Raw genomic sequence first — 14,015 nt, forward strand, 5'->3', positions numbered from 1 at the left:
AAATTCCTGAGTGGTTAGGAGTAAAGGCTGCTCCTGTAGAGAACCTGCATTCAGTTTCCAGCACCAACATGGCAGCTCACAGTTCTGTAACTCCAGTTCCGGCGGTCTGTGGCCCCAAGACTGTATGTGGTACACATATAAATGTATGCAGGCAAAATACTCATACAAAATCTTTTAAAAAACAAAAGCAAAAAAAAGAAAGAAAATGCCAGTTGCGTAGTTTTTATTGCCATCTTAGCACTGGTAGTACTTTCCAAAATGGTGAATACAATTAAATTCAATGTATTTAGTGAAAATGTTTTGTTTCTAAATGAGATAAACTGAGTTTTACAGAGTGTTGAGGTTTGGTCTGTTATTATGTATTGTAATGCTAAATTCTATATCCCAAGGTCTAGTTGCCTCAAGAGGAGCAAATTCTCACATATGCCAGGTTTTGTTGTGCAAACCTTGCTCCTTAATTTAAAACTGTTGGTTGAATAAAGATGTCTACAGGAGAGTAGGCAGAGCTTTGGTTCCAGAGCTTGGGAGTCTGAGGCAGATACCATGAGAAAACAGGAGGAAGAAGGAAGAAGGCACTATGGTGTGATGGTTTGTGTTTTCCTGGCCCTGGGAGTGGCACCATTAGGAGGTGTGGTCTTGTTGGAGGAACTGTGTCACGATGGGCATGAGCTTAAAGACCCTTTTCCTAGCTGCCTGGAAGCCAGTCTTCTGCTAGCAGCCTTCAGATGAAAATACAGTGGAACTCTCAGCTCATTCTGCACCATGCCTGTCTAGATGCTGCCCTGCTCCCCACCTTGATGATAATGGACTGAATCTCTGAACTTGTAAGCTAGCCCCAAATATATGTTGTCCTTTATAAGACTTGCCTTGGTCATGGTGTCTGTTCACAGCAATTAAACTGTAACTAAGACAGAAGTTGGTACCAGGAGTGGGGTATTGCTGTGATAGCCCTGACCATGCTTTCGTTGGGAAGAATGTGGATTTGGGAACTTTGGATTTGGAAAGCAGTAGATAGCTTAATGGGCTATCCTAGTAGGAATATGGAAGACTTTGTTACTGAGAGTGATTTGAATTGTGCAGAACTGGCCCAAGAGGCTTCAGTGGAGAATTTCAGGATGTGGCCTCGAGACTGCTTTTGTGGTATTCTGATAAAGAACCTGGCTACTGGGCTGGAGAGATGGCTCAGCGGTTAAGAGCACTGACTGCTCCTCCAAAGGTCCTGAGTTCAATTCCCAGCAACCACATGGTGGCTCACAACCATATATAATAGGATCTGATGCCCTCTTCTGGTGTGTCTGAGGACAGCAACAGTGTATTCATGTACATATAAATCTTTAAAAAAAAGATTCTGGCTACTTTTTGCCCTTGTCTGAAGAGTCTGCCTGAGGCTAAGGGGAAGGGACTCAGATTAATTGCCTTGACAAAGGAAGTCTCAAAACTGTCCATCATAGTCTTTGTTCTCTGGTTAAGTCTCATGAAGAACATTTTAACAAGCATAGCAAGATGAGAAAGGAAAAATATAAAATATATGATTTGAGTATTAAAGGGTGATATGTTAGAAAGGTGGGTTGTGTTAGAATATACCACACACTATCCCCAAACAGTTCCACGTGTAAGAGGTTTAATTGAGAGGGAGAGAGGGGGCAGTAGCAGGAAGAGAGGAGGGAGAGAGAGAGAGAGAAAGATGGAAGAATGTTCCATATATATATACATACATACATATATAGTGGCCGAAGGTAAAGGTGGAAAGTGAGCCCAGTGGATTCTGGGAATATGGTGGCTGTTGCCCTGGCAACAGGTCTGTGAGACCTGCCCATGCAACATCACAGGCTTTGGAGGCCCTGATGCTAACATACCTACCTTTTTGATATTATAAAGAGGAGGAAAGAAAAAGGGAAGGGGAAGCTGATGGTGAGAAGGGAAAGAGAGGGCATCATGCGATGCCTCTTAAGCTACTTCCTGCTATCTAGGGGCATCGTCAATGGGGGATAGCTGGCTTCCATCATCGGGATCCACTTGGTAAACATTCGCATCAGGTTCTTCTGTGGACAGTGGCTCATCCACGGGCAGCGGCTAGTAATCCTGTAACAGGAGCTGATTAATAGTTTGGTTAGAAATTTTTTGTATTTGTTGTTGAAGAACTGTAGAAACAAGATTAATGAGGCAGGGAGCAAATAATAACACCAGGAAGATGACTAGGAAAGGAGTTACAAACAGGAGTATCCACTTCCATATGGGGTTTTCAAAGATTCCAGAACTGGAGGTCTCACAGTCCCTGAAATTTTTTTCTTTCTTTCTTTCTTTCGGTCCCTGAAATTTTTTATGTCTGACTGTAGCTCCTGGATTTTATTTCTTACTATCCCGGATTGGTTGATGTAGAAGCAGCATTCTTCTTGGAGGAATAGGAAAAGACCACCTTCTTTAGCTGTCAGGAGATCTAGTCACTGTCTGTTCTGAAGCACTACGGCTGCCAAAGAATAGATCTGTTTTTGGATAGTAAGCAGTTCAGACATTTTTTGAAAATCGCTTTGAAACTGGAAAGTGAATGTATTATATTGGGTCATGGAAGTTATCCCTGCAACTCCAGTACCAACACCTATGGCTATTCCCATAGCAACCAAGAATGGCACAACTTGGACTGCCCTCTTATGCTGGGTAGCTATCATATCTACAACTGGGATTGGCAGGGACTCATTTCCCTGGATTACTCCCTGTTCAAGGAAAAGAAGTACTAATGTGCAAACTCCTGACCAGCTAGCAGGTAGATGATGATATGCCCTAGTGCCACAAAGAATTGACGTGTTTTGGATTGTAGGGCATTGTGACAGAGATGATACATCAAGGGTTATGGTTCTATTGCAGTCCAGGGAGCTCAGCATTCCCACTGAATGAGTCCCAGAGGCCTTAAAACAGGTTGCCATGCCAAAGAGAGGGACAGAGGTAAGATATGGAGTCATGGCGACACTGGAGCCAGGGCAGCTGACAAAGGGTGAGGTAACATTACTTGGCAGTATCACCAGAGACAATGTAAGTGAAAATTGTGAGTTAGTTCCAGGGGATACACATAACCAGAAATCCTTAAAGTGTCCAGGTCTGATGACATTAAGGAGTTGGTATGCTGAGGTCAAGGTCTGAAGTAAAAGGCAAAATGACAAGTTAGTGCCATTTATGAGGGGTGATGTCAAAGAGGTAAGAACCTCAGAGGAGTGTTTGATTATCTCCCCTGCTTTTTCAATATCCAGGGGTTGGGCAATTGAGACATATTTTCTCTGGATATGGATGGTACTTACTGGGGACCCGGGCTGATTTTTACGATAGAGCTTACCAACAACTCCCGTCTCCCACCTGGAATCCCATGGGTCTTGTATGTAGAAAAAGAGTGTCTTGCGATGTTGATAGAAGAAATGATTGATCAGTGATCCTAGCATATGTATTTGACAAGACCAATATGGGCAGCCCCCATATTCATCTGGTCATTTTCTACAATAATCTTTTGTTTTGTTGAAGAGAAAGCAAGTATAGAGATCATACTATTTAGATGGGATTACAGATACCGGGATGATAGCAATTGGGTTGGTTCCTGGCATCCGGCTATGGAGCAGTTTCCTGACCCTATTTGGAAAGACTGTTATCTGTGGGGGTTTCTTGAACCTCGAATCTCCAGACATAAGGGCTACCATGGATAGAAATGAACCGCAGGGGGAAGATGAGAAACCCATGTCTATTCCAGTGAGGTCGAGCTCAGCTGCCGGAGTGGAGTCTCATTTTCTGGGATTGGGGACAAGGTGGGTGGTCTCCTTGTCCTCTACAGCTTAACAGAGCACAGTCCTGTTAAGATTGATGTGTATGAAGAGACGTCATTTTTAGGTGGAAGAATGAAAGGTTTGAGGTGAGACAGATGGACCCAATGAGAGAGTCCTTCGAGTTTAGCAGCTGTAGGGGTCACAAGAATTACTTTAAAAGGGCCCTGCCACTTGAGAGAGAGAGGTGAGGGCCGATGACCTGGAGGGGATAGAAGGACTTGGTCTCCAATGTTGATAGGTAGTGGACAGGAGACAGTGTATGGTCAAGGTAGATGGTGGTCAGCAAAGTTCCATAGGAGAGAACGGAGGTGGCAAAGTTGTGGACTCTCTGGTTGTACCCCCACACAAAGTAATGGGGTAAGTAGATGGTCTGGGAGGGGAGAGCATTTAGGTGAAAGACCAGGAGTTAGGGCTAGACGTCCATACGTGAGTTCAAAGGGAGAGATGAGGAGAGGTCACTTTGGGAGAGCTTGTAACCTGAAAAGAGCCAGAGGAAGGAGTTTTACCCACAATCAAGGTGAAGTTCCTGTGACAATTTAACAAGAGTGGTTTTTTAAAGAGCAATTAGCTCTACCTTACCAGAAGACTGAGGGTGGTAAGGAATGTGAAAATGCCAGGGGATGTCTAGGGCCTTAGGATTTGAGAGACTTGGGAAGTAAACTCAGGACCATTGTCTGATTGGAGAGAGGCTGGGACACCAAACCGGGGGATGATCTCTCGGAGGAGGAGATCAGAGACTGTCTGAGCCCTTTTGTTAGTTGTTGGAAATGCCTCTACCCACCCCGAGAAGGTGTCCACCAAGACCAGGAGGTACTTGGCATGCCTGACAGTGGGCATGTGGGTAAAGTCAAGTTTCCAGTCAGTTCTAGGAAGGGAACCTCTAGCCTGATGGGTAGGAAAAGGGGTGGTACGATACCTTGAGTTGGGGTCAGACTTCTGACAGATTTTGCAAGAAGCAGTGATAGATTTTAAGAAGCTTAAGTCCTCAGAAGTAGGCTGTAGAGAAAGAGAGTATTGAGCTTGGGTTATGTACCTGGTAGAGTCCAGAAATTGGATGACAATGGGAGAATGAACAGAGAGGTTCTGGATGTCCCAGACTCGGGGATCTACCTGAGAAGCTGGTAAAAGATACAGCATGTTAGTGTTAGTAGGTTGCCTGGCTAGGAGAAGGAGCAGAGGAACTGCTGGCGAGCCTGGGTTTAGGCAAATGTGGGGAGCAAAGGAAATAGAGGCTCCCAGCCTAGCTAGAAGATCCCTTCCCAATAAGGGGACAGGACATGTTGGCACTACCAAAAAGGAATGGGTGAGAGGTACACCCCTAAAAATGCAACTAAGTGGTGGGATCTGGAGAGGGAAGTAAGGCTGTCCTCTTACCCTGACAATAGGAAAACGTGAAGTGGGTCCCTAAAACTCCATCAGGACCGAGTAAGTGGCTCCAGTGTCCAAGAGGAAGGAGATGGGCTGCCCACATACCACGATATCTACCCGGGGCTCCCTGCTAGTGATGGAAGTGGTTGAGTCAGGGGAACTCGGCCTCCTCATTCGGCCATAGCCAAGCCTAGGAGATCAGTTGGAGGGTTATCTGGGAGTGATGTCCCCCTGTTCTGCATAACATGAGGGCAATCAACAGCCCAATGTCCCTCTTGATGGCACCTAGGGCATGGCCCTCTTGGCTTACAGAAGTTAGGGCAGGCTTTTGCTCAATGACCTTGTTTACCACATTTGTAGCAGGTACCTGGTGGTCTCTGAGTTTTAGAAGACCATGAGTCCAGGGTAGTGGCTGGGGCTGGTCGGACAGCCTTTGCCAGCATATGGTATTTTTGTTTGCGGACTTTATCATCTCTCCCATGGTACACTTTGAAGGCCAGCACTAAGACTTCTGCCTGTGGAGCTAGGGGTCCCCTCTCCAGATTTTTTAAGTTTAGCTCTTATGTCGGGGTAGCTCTGGGAAAAGAAGCAGGTCATCAGAAGTTGCTTACCTTCTGGGTTTTCAGGGCCCAGATTGGTATGCTGTAATAAAGCCTTTGTAAGGTGTTCTAAAAATTGAGATGGATTCTCCTGCTTGTCCTGGACAACCTCTTGGAGTTTTTCAAAATTTACTGGTTTTATGGCTGCTTTTCTAAGACTGACCAGAAGGCATGTAATGAACCTGTCCCTGGCTAAAATACCACCTGCAGAATGGTAATTTCACCAGGGATCCTGGTCTGGCACTGTCAGAGCCAATTGGGTATGTGTTGTCTGTTTGGTGAATTCCATCTGCATGCATTCTTGCCTCTTCCCAGACTTGTCTGTGTTCCTCAGGAAGTAAGTTATTAGTAAGAATCATATGAACATTATGGAAAATCAAGCTGTAAGATTAAGTGATATACTGGAACTCTTTAATAAACTTGGAAGAGTTAGAAGTATAGGACCCCAGCCTGTTTTCTATTTGGGAAAGTTCACTAAGCGAGAACAGAACACATACTTTGACAAGAGCAACTTCCCTTAGAGGTAGGATGGTTGCTGGGTCAGGTGTCTCTGGGGAGGAAGGACTTGGAGGTTTGGCTGTAGCCTTAGAGTGGGTGACAGGAGGAATTAAGGTAGCTGTGAATGTGGGACATTTGGAGCGGCACACAGCTGGCACCGAAGAAGGGGAGGGGTCTGGAGAGGTAGAGATAGCAGGCTTTGTGGCATCCTGGTGAGGAAGAGAAACTGAGGCAGCAGTTTGAGTTTTTGGCAGTGTGGAGACAGGTCTGCGGTGAAAAGGGGGTGGCTCATTAGCTGGATCTAGCATTGTAGTGTCATCTAGAGGAGGTTGTGTAGATTCCATGGCTAAGAGAAGTTAGGTTGGGGAACAAGAAGAGCACAAGGAGGGATTGGAATGGAGAGAGAGAAATGCTTGGACATAAGGAACCTCCTTCTATTTACCAGTTCACTGGCAGTATGTATTAAGATCCCTTAAAATAGTTGGATCTAGGGTGCCATAGATCTAGGGTGGCCATTTTGAACTCCCATCTAGTTGATATATAATCCAGATCTTATTGCAGAGATATATTAAATTTGATGCCTTCAAGTCAGGCGTTAGCTTCAAAGATTTGAGATTTTCCAGGAGACATCCCAGTGGGGTGCCTGGAGGTACGATCAAAGACATTTGACACCCATTGGCGGGTAGTTGGACTATTCGTACCAGCGTCCTGAGAACAGTCCAAAAACCAAGAAGTTTCAGCCAAAGCTAGTGGTTCAAGTCATCATGAGAAACCCCTAGTGGCTACCCAGCAGACCCTGGGCCTGCTGTAGAAAGCAACCCACCCTGGATCCAAGGATTTTTCAGCTGCAAGGGTCTGGAATAACTGGGGAGAACGAGAGTTGCTTTTGAGGGAGGGGCAACCAACGGCAGAAGTCCTAAGACATATGTCAGCTGGGAGGCGTGACTGTAAACCCTGTAGTTCCCAGAGAAGGCTGGCCTGGCCGTATCTGGGAAGCTGGAGGTTCTCCCCTTGACTGATCCTACCAATTAATATGCTGGTGTTTGTGCGAGAATTATAGCGGACTGGTAAATAGAAAACATGAAACGGAATGGGTAGGTGTAGGCCTGAGCAGAGGCTAGCCCCACCTGATAGACCAGGCAGGGCACAGCTCACGTGGTAGAAGTTTGTATGTCCCACAGTGTTTGGTTGTGGCTCCGGCTCGGCTGCAATTTGGTGGTGGTGGTGGCGGCTTTAGCAGCAGAAGCTTCCATAGCAGGTGAAAGCCTGCGATTCTCTCTCGTAGCCACCAGCTGAGGGGGCCACAAACTCGCGTACTCACGGCAGCCACGGGTGCTGGTGCTATGACCGATCCACGTGGTTGTGATCTCTGCCCATTCCCGCTGCAAGGCGGTGCAGCAGCTGATGGAACCTCCAATTCCCAGGTTTCGGCACCAAATGATGTGTTAGAATGGCGGGTCACATTAGAATATACCACACACTAGGCCCAAACAGTTCCACGTGTAAGAGGTTTAATTGAGAGGGAGAGAGGGGGCAGTAGCAGGAAGAGAGGAGGGAGAGGGAGAGGGATGGAGGAATGTTCCGTTTGTGTGTGTGTGTGTGGGGGGGGGGGGGGGGTTCTGATATAGTGGCCACAGGTAAAGGTGGGAAGTGAGCCCAATGGATTCTGGGAATATGGTAGCTGTTGCCCTGGCAACAGGTCTGTGGGACCCGCCCATGTGATGATACAGGCTTTGGATGCCCTGATGCTAACAAAGGGGAACCAGGAAGTAAAGTAGAGCTGAGCCTTGTGTTCAAAGATTTTAAATTGAATTAAAGCAGGAGTGACCTTAGGGCAAGATCTCACCCAGCTAAATTTAGGTCCAGGAATGGTAGTACAAGGCTTTAATCCCAGGAGGCAAAGACAAGCAAATCTCTTGAGTTCAAGGCCAGCCTAGAACAGAGCAAATTCTAGGTAAAGGAAAACTTAAATCCAACCTAGATGGACCACACCTTTAAACCCAGTGCTTAGGAGGCAGGCATGGAGATCTCTGAGTTCAAAGTTAGTCTACAGAGCAAGTTCCAGGACAGCCAAGCTTAGGCAGTGAAGGAGTTGGAAAGCAGAAAGTTGGCAATAATGTAATAGAACAAGGGAACAGGAGGCCATGTTCCAGCCCCAGCAAGCAGCAGAAACTCAGCGGCTTTGGCCACATGCCTATGGCTTTAGAGTCCAGAATAAAAGGGACTACTGGGGCAACTGATACTGGTTAGCTGGAGCTAAGAAAGTAGCTATGATTAAGAAGAGATCAGCATCACTGAGGTGATATCTTCTGGGAAGTGTTTTCTCAGAACACAAAGAACCTGTGTTCCAGAGATAGCCAAGGCTGTACCTCATGCTGCAGCTGGACTTGGTAAAATATAGAATTCACCCAGGTAGTACTGGTTTTGAAGGTATAATGGGGTCATAAAGAGCAGCTGAGGCTTGGCACTGTGAGAGGCTATGGAAGGCCATTGGTGAAGGTGCATCCTCAGTTGCAGTTGATGGACCAAGACTGAAGAGGTCATGCAAAGGAGTTGAGTCTTGCCACCATGAAGAGAGCCTATGAGAGGCTATTGGTGAAGCCTAGTTGCAGCCAAAGACCCCAGTGTATTGGAGATGCCAGTACCATGAGATGACCACCAAGAACAGCAGCAGCAGTGGAGTGGATCAACCTGAGCTTAGAGTGCTACAGAGAGCAGAGCTAGAGAAGTGAGGCCAGCCCTTTGGAGGAACCCAGAGGATCAAGTATGGATCCCAGACATTGAAACATGAAGTTGTAACATTGAAGTTGCCTTGGAGACCCCAAGATATTCGAGATGCCAGAGCTGTGGGCTATCTGCTGAGGAAGGTTGCTAACAGGGAGTGTGGATCCAGCCCAGGAAAAAAAAGTTTGTTGCAGTCAACAAAGATGAAAAAGGAGTTAGAGATCTGAATATGGCTTTGACATCAGACATGGAGATATTTGAAGTTTGTCCATCTGGTTTCCTGTGTTGCCTTGGGGATTACAGTTAAGTGATTGGATGGTTCTTAGAAAAAAGGCTTTTAACTTTGTTGAGACTGTTTTAGACTATGGGGACTTTGGGAGTTGGACTAAATGTATTTTGCATTATTCTTTGTTTAGATTTGTTCCTCATAGACTTGTATGTTTGAACAAGCCTATGAAGTCCAGGGAGTGGAATGTGATGGTTTGTATGTGCTTGGAAGAGGGAGTGGCATTATTAGGAGGTGTGGCCTTATTGGAGTAGGTGTGACCATGCTGGAGTAGGTGTGTCACTGTTTGCAGGGGTTTAAGACCTTCAGTCTTGCTGCCTTGAAGTCAGAAGTCAGTCTTCTACTAGCAGCCTTTGGATGAAGATGTTGAACTCTCAGCTCTGCCTGTGCCATGATTGCCTGGATGATGCCCTGTTCCAACCTCTGAACCTGTAAGTTAGCCCCAAATATATGTTGTTCTTTATAAGACTTGCCGTGGTCATGGTGTCTGTTCACAGCAGTAAAAACCTAACTAAGAGAGCTGGCCTGTTGGAGTCAAAGCTGCCCAGGTGGAACATTGTGGAGAACCTTTGGGGGACTGCTTGGCAGGAATCTGACATTGGCCAAGGACAGGGAAATGGGCTTCAGGCAGGAATCCGACCTTAGGCCATGACAAGGAAGTAAGTTCAGGCAAGAATCTAACTTTAGGCTATAATGGGGAAGTAGGCTCAGGCAGGAATTTTAATCCTAGGGTGTAACAAAAGAAGTAGGCTTCAGGCAAGAATCATATTTTGGGCTAGGACAAAGAAGTGGGCTCTGGTATTTTGGTCATTCTGACAAGCCCTTGCAAACAACTGTCAAGGGAATAATCACGGGACTTTGCTTACTGCCTTGCTGGTTCCTTATTGCACTGCTCGCCCTTAATACTTGCATATAATTAAAATGGTATAAAAGCGGATTGGAAAAAATTAAACCTGCCTTCAGTCTCAGAGTTGACGGGGATCATGCTGCAGCTTTGCCTAATTGTCTCTTTCTTTTCAATCCTCACTCCTGTGCTGGAGAACCTGCTGACTGACTGGGCTTGGTCAGAACATGGCAAGTGAATATCTCAAGATTATTGACAGAAAAGTAGACAAAATAGCACAGAGGGTTGATGTCTGCCCAGCTCTAGTGCTTTAAGGCTTATTATAAATGTAAAGGTTTTATGTCCTTTATTTGGGAACTAAATGATCAGAGGTGGGGTAGAAACCCCCAAAGAATATTAACTGCACCACACAGATTCAGCCAACCACACATTGATAACATTCAAGCAGGGGTGGTGGAAAGGATGGAAATGCAGTACTTAATTGTGAAATTCTAGCCAGGCAGTGGTGGCACATGCCTTTAATCCCAGCACTTGGGAGGCAAAGGCAGGTGGATTTCTGAGTTCAAGGCCAGACTGGTCTACAGAGTAAGTTCCAGGACAGCCAGGGCTACACAGAGAAACTCTGTCTTGAAAAGACAAAAAAAAAAAAAAAAAAAAAAAAAAAAAAAAAAAAAAAAAAAAAAAAAAAAAAAAAAAAAAGTGGGAAATTCTCCAAAACCGAATGTGAAAAAAAAAATTCTCAGGAAAAAAGTATGTAACTATGTAACAATACATGCTAACATTTATATACAAAAGCATCTATTTTATTGGGTGTGATAATGAATTAAAGAAAAGCTTCTTAAACTGTCAGTCGAACATTATGATGGGGTCATATAACTCAATGTGGGGGTAGGTCCAGAAATGTTGGCCAAAATGAAAAGTTTCTAAGAACATGTTGCGCAAAAAAGTCAACTCAAAATCCTGAGCCAGACTGAGCGCGCTGACGCACACCTTTCCTCCCTGTACTTGGGAGTAGAAGCAAATGGGCATCTGTGAGTTTGAGCCCAACCTGGCTTACATAGCAAGTTCCTGGCTAGCTAAATAGGAAGATCCTGTCTCAAATAAATATTAAACAGTATATATGGGTTCAATGCAAATAAATACCTTACCATTTTATATACACGCTTGAGCATCCATGAATTTTAATATCCTACTAGGGTCCTGAATGGAAACCATGTGGCTCTTGGGGAATGATTAATTGGAAATTAATCATTAATTTAATGTAAATTACATGTGTTTTTCAGCTATATTTAGTAGCTCACTTGCAAGGGTAGCCATAAACAAGAGTGTATGCAAATGTCCAGAAAGTGGGGAAAGAGATCTTGTGCTCCAAGCTTTACATGACTGGCTCCGTAGACCCTAGGAGAGATGGGAATCAACCAGCAGAGCAGCCAGAAGGTTCAGGGTCTAAGGCTTGCCACTGCCAGCAGCCAGAAGGGTCAGGGTCCAAGGCCTGGCACTGCCAGCAGCCTTGAAGCAGGAGAGAGGCAGGATCTGGGAACTGGGAACAGAGCCAGGAGGCTCCAAGTCAAGGCCAACTGTAAACCACTGCCCGGCTCAAAGCAAAAGGGACGAAGTGTTTAGTTTGGCAGCTCACACAATCATAAAAGCTGCTTTGTCAAGAACAGACAAGTCTGATGTGCTTCAGGGAATGCTGCTGGGGACAGAATAGATGAGTATGAATACAGGATCTAAGACCCACGAGCTGTTTCCTAGTCAGCAGTCATTGGCCAAGATTGGATTTTTGCTGGGAGTTTCTCCAGCGCTCCACATAGCCTCGGGCTCATAGCCACATCGTCCTGAACTTGTGCATCTCAGGTTCTGTGCCATTTAATTGGACATAAAGAAGTTAATCTTATTACCTATTGTTAAATAAACTGTGTGAGACAGAAAAAAAAAAAGAAGTTAATCTTAGCATTTGGAGGTGGAGATAGGATGGTCTGGAGTTTAAAGTCATCCTGGTTTTATAGGGAAGCAGTCAGAGACTAGCCTGGACTACATAAGACCCTGTCTCAAAAAAACAAAGGGGAGGGAGTGGAAATGGCTCAGTGATTAAGAACATATATTGTTATTTCAGAGGAGCAGGGGTCAATACCAATATGGCAGTTCAAAACTGTCTGTAAATCCAGTTTCCAGGGGACCTAACACCCTCTTCTGACTGCTAAGGGCATCAGGTATGTACATGGTGCACTGACATACATGTAATGTAGCCAGAACACTCTGGCACATAAAATAAAAACAGTAAGTCTTTTTAAAAAATTAAATGAATAAATGAATGAATGACTTGGCTGAAGGTGAGGAGTCCAAGGTACAATGGTCTTTGTGGATGAAATGTCCTGATGAAGCTCATTGTGTTCTGTATAACTGATTAAAAAAAGAAAAGAAGAGAAAAGAAAAGAAAAGAAAAGAAAAAAACCCTAAGGGAGCCGGCATTGTAGCAATGCTTTTAATCCCAGCACTCAGGAAGCAGAGGCAGGTGTACCACTGCAAATTCAAGTCCAGCCTGGTCTACAGAGTGAGCTCCAGGAGAGCTAGATCTATGCAGAGATGCCTTGTCTCTCTCTGTTTTTGGGTTTTTGAGACAGGGTTTCTTTGTGTAGCCCTGGCTGTCCTGGAACTCACTCTGTAGACCAAGCTGGCCTCCAACTCAAAGATCTGTCTGCCTCTGTCTTCTGAGTGCTGGGATTAAATGCATATACCACCATCGCACTGAGACACCATCCCTATGCCAAAATATCCAGGGGGAATAAATAGGAATATATTTTAGGGGCTGGAGAGATGGCTCATCAGTTAAGAACACTGGCTGCTCTTCCAGAGGTTCTGAGTTCAATTCCCAGCAACCATATGGTTGCCACAACCATCTGTAATGGGATCCAATGCCTCTTCTGGTGTGCAGACATAAATGCACACAAAGTGCTCATACACATGAAAAAGAGTAATAGGATCTGGAGAGATGGCAATGGCTAAAGTGCTTGCCACATAAGCTTGAAGACCTAGGTTTGGATCCCCAGCATCCATATGTAAGTTGGGTAGGCATGGTGACCACCACTCATAAGATGGAGATAGGAGTTTTGTGGAACAAACTGGCTTAGCCAAATAAGCTAGCCCTGGGTTCCAATGAGATTCCCTGCTTCAATATTTAAAGTAGAACACAATTGAGGAAGATACTACATGTCAATCCTCCTCCACATGTGTCTTAGTTAGGGTTTTACTGCTGTGAACAGGCACCATGACCAAGGTAACTTTTTTTTTTAAACATTTACTTATTATATGTAAGTACACTGTAGCTATCTTCAGACACACCAGAAGAGGGCGTCAGATCCCATTACAGATGGTTGTGAGCCACCATGTGATTGCTGGGATTTGAACTCAGGACCTTCAGAAGAGCAGTCAGTGCTCTTAACCACTGAGTCATCTCTCCAGCCCCACCAAAGCAACTCTTATAAAGAACAACATTTATTTGGGTCTAGCTTACAGTTTCAGAGGTTCAGTCTAGTATCATCAAGGTGGGAACATGGGAGCATCCAGGCAGGCATGGGGCTGGAGACATTCCACTCCCTAGCCCCCATAGGCATGTTCAAACACATGAGTCTATGAGGGTCATATCTAGCCATAATAAAAAAGTATATTTAAGTCCAATTCTCAAAGTCCCCATAGTCTAGAACAGTCTCAACAAAGTTAAAAGTCCAAAGTTCAAAGTCTCTTCTGAGATCCATCCAATCACTTAAGTGTAATCCCCAAGGCAACACAGGAAACCAGCTAGACAAACTCCAAACATCTCCATGTCTGATGTCAAAGCCATATTCAGATCTCCAACTCCTTTTTCATCTTTGTTGACTGCAACAAACTTCTTT

The 14,015-nt window shown here is 45.1% G+C and overlaps 1 long non-coding RNA gene across 1 annotated transcript; it reads left to right on the plus strand.

Annotated features, from left to right (window-relative positions):
• The first annotated feature begins 2,888 nt into the window (after positions 1-2,888).
• LOC116103351 lies at positions 2,889-12,457 on the plus strand. Its single transcript, XR_004123461.1, has 3 exons — positions 2,889-2,940; positions 9,571-9,709; positions 12,239-12,457. It is a non-coding gene; the product is annotated as an uncharacterized LOC116103351 (long non-coding RNA).
• Positions 12,458-14,015: the final 1,558 nt, after the last annotated feature.

Source organism: Mastomys coucha, unplaced genomic scaffold, assembly GCF_008632895.1.
Source record: "Mastomys coucha isolate ucsf_1 unplaced genomic scaffold, UCSF_Mcou_1 pScaffold21, whole genome shotgun sequence".
In the NCBI taxonomy this organism is placed as follows: Eukaryota; Metazoa; Chordata; class Mammalia; order Rodentia; family Muridae; genus Mastomys; species Mastomys coucha.